We start from the raw sequence: 11931 nt of genomic DNA, 5'->3' as shown, positions 1-11931 counted from the left end.
AACTCATTGGTTGCCTATTCCTGTGGAAAACTATACGTAAAATAAAATATAAGCAAACCTCTGTCTCCACACATACAACGGTATAGTCTATCTGCGTATTTGCTTTCTAAACCAATGATAATATATTTGTTTTGTTTGTGATGCCGCCACTGCGTTGGTGCACAAGCGCAAATAACAACAACAGACATCAACAGCACGCGTCAATAAACACAAAATATATGACAGCAGGCCATTCGTCCCTTCTTCATTAGCAAGGGGTCCTCATATCGAGAGGCACGCGTGCAACGTCGTCGCATCTCGCCACGGCGGATCGATTCGAAGATCGGACGACGATCGAATCCGCCGCTGAGTAAGGAGTCGATTAAGTGGCAAATACCAATTCGATTCCGATTCACGCGCGGGGAAGAATCGATTCTTGGCGGTGACGTCTCACGCGGGGCGCGGTCGATGTTTTTTGCTTTTGGCTCCGTTTCTTTGGCTTCGTTGCGTCACAATTTGGCAATCTTCAGGATGTAGTTATTTAATATTCAGGATGTAGTTATTTAATATTCAGGATGTAGTTATTTAATATTCAGAATGTATATTCTTGGTTCTTTCGGTACAGTCACCACGTAGAAGGGAAACAATAAAATAATAAAAATATAAAACAATAAAATGCTCACGACGTTTCGACTGCAACACAAGCAATCATCATCAGGTGTGAAAACCACAAGAAATTTTTAAAAAGTGGCGGTTTTTTAACGTTAGCACCACGGAGAGTGATTTGTCAGTTTATTCAGATGAACGAGACCATCTATTTTTTGTTTTAAAGCTTTCGTGACTGCAGTAATTCATATTCTTAGTTTTTTCGGTAAAGTCACGTTGAAGAGAAACAACAAAATAACAAAATATATATAAAACAATAAAAAATTCTCACGACGTTTCGACCATAACTCAAACGGTCATCATCAGGTGTGTCGGTTTGCATAAATTTATTTTGAAAACGGCATATTTATATATATAAAATAACGTTTGCGTCACGCGCAACGATTGGCTGTTTGCCAGGACTAGTCCATCTATTTTTTAAAAAAAGGAGGGGGGAGACGAAATTTGTTTTTATGTATGCTGTCTGAAAGGCACTGTAAGCGTGAACAATCAATCAAGAACTGAAATGATTTATCAAATCTTTCCAATGATTGCTAAGATAGAATCCATCTTCTCGGTTGAAATTGTCTCTGTGTTTGTATATGTGGATAGCCTCATGAACGAATCTCTCATGGAAGCCAGATGGCTTACAAAGAACCTCCGTCTTGGAAAAGTCAATGGCATGTGAGCCTACTGAATTAGAACAATGATCTGCTACGGCCGAGGTGTTGGTCCTACCGTGTTTAAGGTCTGCTTTATGTTCACGAATGCGGTCCGAGATATGGCGTTTGGTTTCTCCAATGTAACTACTACCACAGAGGCAACTTAGTTTGTAGACACCAGGGTATTGTATGTCCGGAATCACATCTTTTACAGACGGAACCAGATCACGGATTTTATGTAATGTGTTGAAACGGACCTGGATCTTGTGTTTATTCAAGATTTTGGAGATCTTTTTTGTGATCCCAGCAATGTAGGGTAAAGTGATGGTTTTGAAAGGCTCCTCAAGAGGGTTCTTCTTCATGGTTTGAGTGATAGCTTTGCGGATTGTATAGTCGGAGTAACCATTAGCCCTAAGAGCTTGGTGTACGTGCTTGAGTTCACTGCTTATGTGTTCCTGGTCGGATATGCATTGGGCTCTATGATACAGAGTCTTGATGAGAGAATTCTTCTGTGATGGATGGTGGTGGGAATCCGGTTTCAGATAAGCATCCGTATGGGTAGCTTTCCTGTAGACAGAGTGGCTCATTGAACCATCAGGTCTCTTTTTAATTAGGACATCCAAAAAAGGTATCTTGCCATCTATTTCGACTTCCATGGTAAATCTGATGGCTGGGTGTATGGAATTGATGTGGTCGAAGAATTGGTCTAGAGCAGGCCGGCCATGTGGCCAGATGACAAAAGTGTCATCCACGTACCTCTTCCATAAGGTTGGGCGCAGAGTGGCAGTCTGGATGGCATCAGTCTCAAATTTCTCCATGAAAATGTTAGCTATAACTGGAGAAAGGGGGGAGCCCATTGGGGTGCCCTCAGTTTGTTTGTAGAAAGTTCCATTCCAAGTGAAGTATGTATTGGTTAAACAGTGTCTCACCAGGGGGGGTACCTCAGTGTTTAGTCCTTGATGAACCAAGTCTTCAATGATTGCAATGGTGTCAGGTACAGGAACCTTGGTGAATAAGGAAACTACATCAAAACTGACAAGCAGGTCGTCTGGGGACAGGGAAATACCCTTGATTGTTGATACCAGGTGAGTAGAATTTTGTACCGCAGAGGTGGTCTTTCCAGTGAAAGGACGCAGGATTTCAGACAAAAAACGAGCTAGTTTGTAGGTGGGGGAGCTGATAGTAGAGACTATGGGACGAAGAGGTGTATCAACTTTATGTATTTTTGGTAAGCCGTATAATCTTGGTGGCCTGGCAGCAGAAGGTTTCAACGAAAACTGTTTAGATTGTTTTATATATATTTTGTTATTTTGTTGTTTCTCTTCAACGTGACTTTACCGAAAAAACTTAAGAATATGAATTACTGCAGTCACGAAAGCTTTAAATCAAAATTTAATCGCCTCTACGGGGAGGGTTTTCACATAACTTTAAGATCCTTCAACAAACTCCGGGATAAGAAAGCTCAGCTGATCGAGTCTCTCACCTTCCTGAAGAGATGCCGCGACTCTGGGGTAATACCAATCGCATTTACACTCACCTCTGCTACTGTAACTTCTTCTAATGCGAAACGAATTCTTTTCAAAACTAGCTTAGCTCTTATCTCAGAAAAAATCAGACTTATACGCACAGAACTAGATCAGTTAGACAAGACACTCTACAAATCACACTTATCATTGACGGCAATAATGTCCACATCGGATTGGGAACATGTAGACAATATGACTGCCTCTTCAGCTGCTACTATGTCGACCAAATGTAAGGAAAACCTGATTTCCAAATTTAACCTCCTATTCAACAAAAGACCGGACCCACACACCAAAAAGTTAGACGTTAATAAAGTCGTAATTAATCGCAGTAACAGTTCTATTTCCGATGGTCTGAAATCCGTTTTAGCTAAAGGTCTAAACTTTGCAGTCACACCTAAACACATACCAGTTAATGATATAATTGCCCAAGTAGACGTTGCTCTCAGGGGCCTGGGTCACATCGCTGCAGACGTAGCAAGATCTGAAATCGCTGTAACCCTCAAAAACGCTAAGATGCCAGCTAGCAACCTCAGCAAAGATGAGCGTTTTGAATTATATAAATTAAAAAAGAGGAATGATATTGTAGTTCTCTCAGCTGACAAAGGCAATGCTACTGTTATCATGGATAAAATAGAATACAACAACAAAATTAAAGAATTACTCGACGATGGTAGTTATACAAAAATAAAAAGAGATCCCACCAACAGCCTCGTCACACAAACCAACAAAATAATTTCTGATTCAACCGCATTAATTGATCAATCTAAACAGTTTTCGTTGAAACCTTCTGCTGCCAGGCCACCAAGATTATACGGCTTACCAAAAATACATAAAGTTGATACACCTCTTCGTCCCATAGTCTCTACTATCAGCTCCCCCACCTACAAACTAGCTCGTTTTTTGTCTGAAATCCTGCGTCCTTTCACTGGAAAGACCACCTCTGCGGTACAAAATTCTACTCACCTGGTATCAACAATCAAGGGTATTTCCCTGTCCCCAGACGACCTGCTTGTCAGTTTTGATGTAGTTTCCTTATTCACCAAGGTTCCTGTACCTGACACCATTGCAATCATTGAAGACTTGGTTCATCAAGGACTAAACACTGAGGTACCCCCCCTGGTGAGACACTGTTTAACCAATACATACTTCACTTGGAATGGAACTTTCTACAAACAAACTGAGGGCACCCCAATGGGCTCCCCCCTTTCTCCAGTTATAGCTAACATTTTCATGGAGAAATTTGAGACTGACGCCATCCAGACTGCCACTCTGCGCCCAACCTTATGGAAGAGGTACGTGGATGACACTTTTGTCATCTGGCCACATGGCCGGCCTGCTCTAGACCAATTCTTCGACCACATCAATTCCATACACCCAGCCATCAGATTTACCATGGAAGTCGAAATAGATGGCAAGATACCTTTTTTGGATGTCCTAATTAAAAAGAGACCTGATGGTTCAATGAGCCACTCTGTCTACAGGAAAGCTACCCATACGGATGCTTATCTGAAACCGGATTCCCACCACCATCCATCACAGAAGAATTCTCTCATCAAGACTCTGTATCATAGAGCCCAATGCATATCCGACCAGGAACACATAAGCAGTGAACTCAAGCACGTACACCAAGCTCTTAGGGCTAATGGTTACTCCGACTATACAATCCGCAAAGCTATCACTCAAACCATGAAGAAGAACCCTCTTGAGGAGCCTTTCAAAACCATCACTTTACCCTACATTGCTGGGATCACAAAAAAGATCTCCAAAATCTTGAATAAACACAAGATCCAGGTCCGTTTCAACACATTACATAAAATCCGTGATCTGGTTCCGTCTGTAAAAGATGTGATTCCGGACATACAATACCCTGGTGTCTACAAACTAAGTTGCCTCTGTGGTAGTAGTTACATTGGAGAAACCAAACGCCATATCTCGGACCGCATTCGTGAACATAAAGCAGACCTTAAACACGGTAGGACCAACACCTCGGCCGTAGCAGATCATTGTTCTAATTCAGTAGGCTCACATGCCATTGACTTTTCCAAGACGGAGGTTCTTTGTAAGCCATCTGGCTTCCATGAGAGATTCGTTCATGAGGCTATCCACATATACAAACACAGAGACAATTTCAACCGAGAAGATGGATTCTATCTTAGCAATCATTGGAAAGATTTGATAAATCATTTCAGTTCTTGATTGATTGTTCACGCTTACAGTGCCTTTCAGACAGCATACATAAAAACAAATTTCGTCTCCCCCCTCCTCTTTTCAAAAAATAGATGGACTAGTCCTGGCAAACAGCCAATCGTTGCGCGTGACGCAAACGTTATTTTATATATATAAATATGCTGTTTTCAAAATAAATTTATGCAAACCGACACACCTGATGATGACCGTTTGAGTTATGGTCGAAACGTCGTGAGAATTTTTTATTGTTTTATATATATTTTGTTATTTTTTTGTTTCTCTTCAACGTGACTTTACCGAAAAAACTAAGAATATGAGACCATCTATGTTCGGAAAAGAGGAGGGGGGAGACGAAAAATAATGAATGCCGTCTGAAAGACACCTTAAGCGTGATCAATCAATTAAGACCCGAAATGGTTTATGAAATCCTTCCAATGATTGCTAAGCCAGAATCCATCTTCTCGGTTGAATTTGTCTCTGTGTTTGTATATGTGGATAGCCTCATGAACGAATCTCTCATGGTAGCCAGATGGTTTGCAAAGAACCTCTGTCTTGGAGAAGTCAATGTCATGTGAACCTACTGAATTATAACAGTGATCTGCCACGGCCGAGGTGTTGGTCCTACCGTGTTTCAGGTCTGCTTTGTGTTCACGAATGCGGTCCGAGACATGTCGTTTGGTTTCTCCAATGTAACTACTACCACAGAGGCAACTTAGTTTGCAGACGCCAGGGTACTGTATGTCCGGAATCACATCTTTTACAGATGGAACCAGATCACGGATTTTACGTAATGTGTTGAATCGGACCTGGATCTTGTGTTTATTCAAGATTTTGGAGATCGTTTTTGTGATCTCCGCAATGTAGGGTAAAGTGATGGTTTTGAACGGCTCCTCAAGAAGGTCCTTCTTCATGGTTGGAGTGATGGCTTTGCGGATTGTGTAGTCGGAATAACCATTAGCCTTAAGAGCTTGGTGTACGTGCTTGAGTTCACTGGCTATGTGTTCCTGGTCGGATATGCATTGGGCTCTATGGTGCAGAGTCTTGATGAGGGAATTCTTCTGGGATGGATGGTGGTGGGAATCTGGTTTCAGGTAAGCATCCGTTTGGGTAGCTTTCCTGTAGACAGAGTGGCTCATTGAACCATCAGGTCTCTTTTTTATTAGGACATCTAAAAAAGGTAGCTTGCCATCTTTTTCGACTTCCATGGTAAATCTGATGACTGGGTGTATGGAATTGATGTGGTCGAAGAATTGGTCTAGAGCAGGCCGGCCATGTGGCCAGATGACAAAAGTGTCATCCACGTACCTCTTCCATAAGGTTGGGCGCAGAGTGGCAGTCTGGATGGCGTCAGTCTCAAATGTCTCCATGAAAATGTTGGCTACAACCGGAGATAGGGGGGAGCCCATTGGGGTGCCCTCAGTTTGTTTGTAGAAAGTTCCATTCAAAGTGAAGTATGTATTGGTTAAGCAATGTCTTACCAGGGGGGGTACCTCAGTGTTTAGTCCTTGATGAACCAAGTCTTCAATGATTGCGATGGTGTCAGGTACAGGAACTTTGGTGAATAAGGAAACTACATCAAAACTGACAAGCAGGTCGTCTGGGGACAAGGAAATACCCTTGATTGTCGATACCAGGTGAGTAGAATTTTATACCGCAGAGATGTTTTTTTTCCAGTGAAAGACCGCAGGATTTCAGACAGAAAACGAGCCAGTTTGTAGGTGGGGGAGTTGATAGTAGAGACGATGGGACGAAGGGGTGTATCTACTTTATGTATTTTTGGTAAGCCGTATAATCTTGGTGGCCTGGCAGCCGAAAGTTTCAACGAGAACTGTTTGGTTTCATCAATTAATGCGGCTGAATCAGAAATGATTTTGTTGGTTTTTATGACGAGGCTGTTGGTGGGATCTCTTTTTATTTTTGTATAGCTGCCATCATTGAGTAATTCTTGAATTTTGTTGTTATATTCTATTTTATCCATGATGACAGTGGCATTGCCCTTGTCGGCTGAGAGGATGACAATGTCATCCCTCTTTTTAAATTTATATAATTCAAAACGCTCATCTTTGCTGAGGTTGCTAGCTGGCATCTTAGCGTTTTTGAGGGTTACAGCGATTTCAGATCTTGCTACTTCTGCAGCGATGTGACCCAGGCCCTTGAGAACCACGTCTCCTTGGGCAATGATATCATTAACTGGTATGTGTTTAGGTGTGACTGCAAAGTTTAGACCTTTAGCTAAAACGGATTTCAGACCATCGGAAATAGAACTGTTACTGCGATTAATTAGGACTTTGTTAACGTCTAACTTTTTGGTGTGTGGGTCCGGTCTTTTGTTTGAGAGGAGGTTAAATTTGGAAATCAGGTTATCCTTACATTTGGTCGACATAGTGGCAGCTGAAGAGGCAGTCATATTGTCTACATGTTCCCAATCCGATGTGGACATTGTTGCCGTCAATAATAAGTGTGATTTGTAGAGTGTCTTGTCTAACTTATCTAGTTCAGTGCGTATAAGTCTAATTTTCTCTGAGACAAGAGCTAAGCTAGTTCTGGAAATAATTTGTTTCGCATTAGAAGAAGTTACAGCAGCAGAGGTCAGTGTAAATGCGATTGGTATTACCCCAGAGTCACGTCATCTCTTCAGAAAGGTGAGAGACTCGATCAGCTGAGCCTTCTTATCCCGGAGTTTGTTGAAGGATCTCAAAGTTATGTGGATGCATCCATATGGATGCATCCATACGTATGCTTACCTGAAACCGGATTCCCACCACCATCCATCCCAGAAGAATTCCCTCATTAAGACTTTGCACCATAGAGCCCAATGCATATCCGACCAGGAACACATAGCCAGTGAACTCAAGCACGTACACCAAGCTCTTAAGGTTAATGGTTATTCCGACTACACAATCCGCAAAGCTATCACTCCAACCATGAAGAAGGACCCTCTTGAGGAGTCTTTCAAAACCATCACTTTACCCTACATCGCGAGAATCACAAAAAAGATCTCCAAAATCTTGAATAAACACAAGATCCAGGTCCGATTCAACACATTACATAAAATCCGTGATCTGGTTCCATCTGTAAAAGATGTGATTCCGGACATACAGAACCCTGGCGTCTACAAACTAAGTTGCCTCTGTGGTAATAGTTACATTGGAGAAACCAAACGACATGTCTCGGACCGCATTCGTGAACACAAAGCAGACCTGAAACACGGTAGGACCAACACCTCTACCATGGCAGATCACTGTTATAATTCAGTAGATTCACATGACATTGACTTCTCCAAGACAGAGGTTATTTGCAAGCCATCTGGCTACCATGAGAGATTCGTTCATGAGGCTCTCCACATATACAAACACAGAGACAATTTCAACCGAGAATATGGATTCTGGCTTAGCAATCATTGGAAGGATTTTATAAACCATTTCGGGTCTTAATTGATTGATCACACTTAAGGTGGCTTTCAGACCACATCCATTATTTTTCGTCTACCCCCTCCTCTTTTCCGAACATAGATGGACTCGTCCATCTGAACAAACTGTCAAATCGCTATCCGTGGTGCTAACGTTAAAAAACGCCACTTTTTTCAAATTTTCTTGATGTGGTTTTCACACCTGATGATGATTGCTTGTGTTGCAGTCGAAACGTCGTGAGAATTTTATTGTTTTATATTTTTATTATTTTATTGTTTCCCTTCTACGTGGTGACTTTACCGAAAGAACCAAGAATATTCAGGATGTAGTCATTTAATATTCAGGATGTAGTTATTTAATATTCAGGATGTAGTTTTTTATATTCAGGATGTAGTTATTTTATATTCAGGATGTAGTTATTTAATATTCAGGATGTAGTTATTTAATATTCAGGATGTAGTTATTTAATATTCAGGATGTAGTTATTTAATATTCAGGATGTAGTTATTTAATATTCAGGATGTAGTTATTTAATATTCAGGATGTAGGTATTTAATATTCAGGATGTAGTTATTTATTATTCAGGATGTAGTTATTTAATATTCAGGATGTAGTTATTTAATATTCAGGATGTAGGTATTTAATATTCAGGATGTAGTTATTTAATATTCAGGATGTAGTTATTTAATCTGGGAGGCCACGCTGAGTGGTACGGACTCGTTTTTGTTTTGTTTAGGACGGGTTGTTGTTGCCACATTGTTTTTCTTTTGGGATGTTTTCAGCCCAATGTATGAGATATTACCTGTCACCTACCGTATTACAGACCAATTCAGACCTTATTGGTCACCCCATGCCCCTTATAAATCTCAACGTTCATAATAAAAACTCCCATCACAAGGGAGAAACACAAACAAATAGACACAAAACATTTTTTTCCCCCGTATTGAAAAAGCTTGTACGCCGTATGGACCTGAAAACGCAATTTCCCTGCACAAGGATACGTGGTAAACCGTATGGGTTGACAGCTGTGTGAACACGTGGAGGGAGCAGTGGCGCAGTTGTTAGCAGTGCACTTGCCCTCTATGAACCCGGCTAAGTTCGATTCCCGGACGCGACTATCGGTGCCGACTGACCAACGTGGTTGACGCTTTTTCATTCATCACACAGACAACTGCGTGGGTTAAAGGGAGCCTTCGTTGCCCAGCGAACAGATTGGTAGGCGACTGCTAGAATGTTGGCGCGCCTGCGAGTGTGTTTGGGAGCGGTTGGTCAAATCCACCAAGCACTTGTGGATCTGAAACGTGCAAGCGAAAATCAGACCGCGACGTGATGTTCATTGCATCCATTCGTGTGCAATTTGTAAGGGCGTGCGGTGACACAGACCTATTTAATTTAAAGGTAACAATCCATTGTTCTTCTTGACGTCCTTTTTACTTTGATGTCTCAACAGCGTTACGGAGATCACGTGATGACGTGAGGGTTCTGCCTTTGTAGTGAGGGTTGTGAGTTGACGCTAAGGAGGGGGGAGGAGGCACCGAGGAGGGGGGAGGCGCCTCGGCCCCCCATGTGGAGTTATGTCACCCGCTAATTATTATGAATGGGGGGGGGGGGGGTGTCCATTTGGAGGACGTCACCTTATAATGATTATTAATGAGGGGGGCTGTTCGATGTGGAGTGACGTCACCTGCTCGATTATTAATGAGGGAGGAGGGTGCTACATGTGGAGTGACGTCACCTGCTCATGATTATTAATGAGGGGGGAGGGTGCTACATGTGGAGTGACGTCACCCGCTCATGATTATTAATGAGGGGGGGCTGGCCGACGTGGAGTGACGTCACGCGCGGGACACACAGACATTCTTGGCTCAGTAGTAAATGGGCAACACATGAAATCATAAAATCACGAGGGTATTAAACACGCTCAATTCTCAAACACGTAGACAAGCGTTACAAATTACCCTGCATCGATACAATCTGTCGGCTTTCCTGCCGCCTGTGCAATCGGCGACGTAAAACGCAAGCGCACCCTTTGTCACGTTTCCTGAATGTTCAATTCTGGTGGAGCGGTGGCTTCGTCGATTACTCCGCCCTGGTAGTGCACAGCGCACGTGCTGCGAACACATCTCGCGCGGCTCCGTCTCAAAACGATTCCATCGTGTGACAGTCGTTTGACTTCCGATAACACAGTACAATAAGCGACACGTATTCAAAACGTGCCGAATGGTCGACAGCGTGGCGAGTCGTTTCTTTCATTTGTCCCCGGTAATTGGAGGATAGACTAAATATACGTTCATTGAAAAACATTGCCGAAGATCAAACGCGTGTAAAAAGAAAGAATCCCAAGGTAAATAATGAATGAAACGTCGTAACACATTCATATCATAACTAGCGCCATCTATAGGTAGCGGTGGGTTTTTTCTTTTCTTAAATTAACTCTTAAATTTAGACTTCAAAACTTTCGTGACTGCAGGAATTCATATTGTTGGTTATTTCGTGTTCTTCACCTGAAGAAGACCGCTTGTGTTGCGATCGAAACGTCGTGGGTTTTTTTGATTTTCATTTAGATTTTTTGTATGCTATCTACGTGACTTTACCGAAAGAACCAAGAATGTGAATTATTTTTTATTTGCCATCACCCGTGGAACTTTAACCGGAATTAACAGATTGATCGAGGCAGTGTCCCCTCCACGAATTCACTTGTCAACACATTACACACGCACGACATCTCACAAACTCACACACGCGCGCGCATAATAAAGTACACGCTGTACTTTGGGAACGTTCTTACAGCAGCAACAAAGGCTATCCCGACAACGCTTAGTGATCTCGATAGTACACGCCTCGCCCGCTGATGGGCTCTGCACGAACCCACATTCGCTGATGGTAACACACCAATGGAGCTGCACATCTGCACAACAAAGATCCCATCTCCAATCCCCGCCACGCCTTCCGCAGCCTGAACAGACCGTGGAGGAAAGTGCTCCCAAGCGAGCAGCTATGAAGACCGGAGCGGGACACAAGAGTGTGTTGGGTGCCCAACACCACGCCCGGTCGCCTTTGTCTCCCTGGTTGCAATCCTGTACGACGCGCAGCATCGAGTGCTCTCAACCACGCGCACGTGGCACATCAGATGCGCTCGCACGCACAAAGACATCAACAACAAATATCAGCAGCAGCAGCAGCAGCACTCGCATGCAATCGGGGATTTAAATATATTCTCACACTTCAGGACACGTGCAATGAAGTGTGCGCGTCAGTGAATAGATGTTTTCGGATTAATGCATAATAATATATTACACTGATCATGCAAACGTTACATTTGCATATACATTGACGAAAAGGAACGCGGTAAAGACGAGACAGAATCAAGAGCTGATTATTGACTGAATGGATGTCCCCACCCCAAGTCGTGATAAGTCACGAGGCTGGGTGAATGCATGGGTTCCGGAAATATTTGTTATTTATTAGCCACATCCATCTCCAATTATTTTGTTACGTAAAGAAAACCCCACCCCATATGAC

The sequence above is a fragment of the Petromyzon marinus genome, chromosome 3 (genome assembly GCF_048934315.1).
Source record: "Petromyzon marinus isolate PM22_M1 ecotype Great Lakes invasive population chromosome 3, UKy_Petmar_22M1.pri1.0, whole genome shotgun sequence".
In the NCBI taxonomy this organism is placed as follows: Eukaryota; Metazoa; Chordata; class Hyperoartia; order Petromyzontiformes; family Petromyzontidae; genus Petromyzon; species Petromyzon marinus.
Note: the sequence above shows the minus strand (reverse complement) of the source record.